Source organism: Pygoscelis adeliae, unplaced genomic scaffold (assembly GCF_000699105.1).
Source record: "Pygoscelis adeliae isolate BGI_AS28 unplaced genomic scaffold, ASM69910v1 Scaffold133, whole genome shotgun sequence".
Lineage (NCBI taxonomy): Eukaryota > Metazoa > Chordata > Aves > Sphenisciformes > Spheniscidae > Pygoscelis > Pygoscelis adeliae.
The window spans coordinates 5,214,048-5,214,343 of record NW_008824475.1 but is presented as its reverse complement, the minus strand read 5'-3'; positions in this window follow the sequence as shown (position 1 = coordinate 5,214,343).

Below are 296 nucleotides of genomic sequence, written 5' to 3'. Positions count from 1 at the left end.
TTACACTTATTTCCGACTTCCTTTCTAGCAATGATACATTATAAACGTTTATTTAGGAAACAGAAGCAGCACGTCAGGTTTTCCAGAGCTTTAAGCAACCGTTATCCAGCTCAAGGTGCGTGTGGCACGCGGGCTGGAGGAAGCCTGCCAGGTGCCTGGGGAAAGGGGACAGCTGAAGGCACCACCGGGCGCTCTCCCCGGCTCTGGGGACAGCGCGGGGCCTCCTGGGCTGAGCGGCGAGGGGGCCGCGGCGGTCTGCGCCACACCGGGCAGCGGAAGGGACGCTGTCCCGCTCA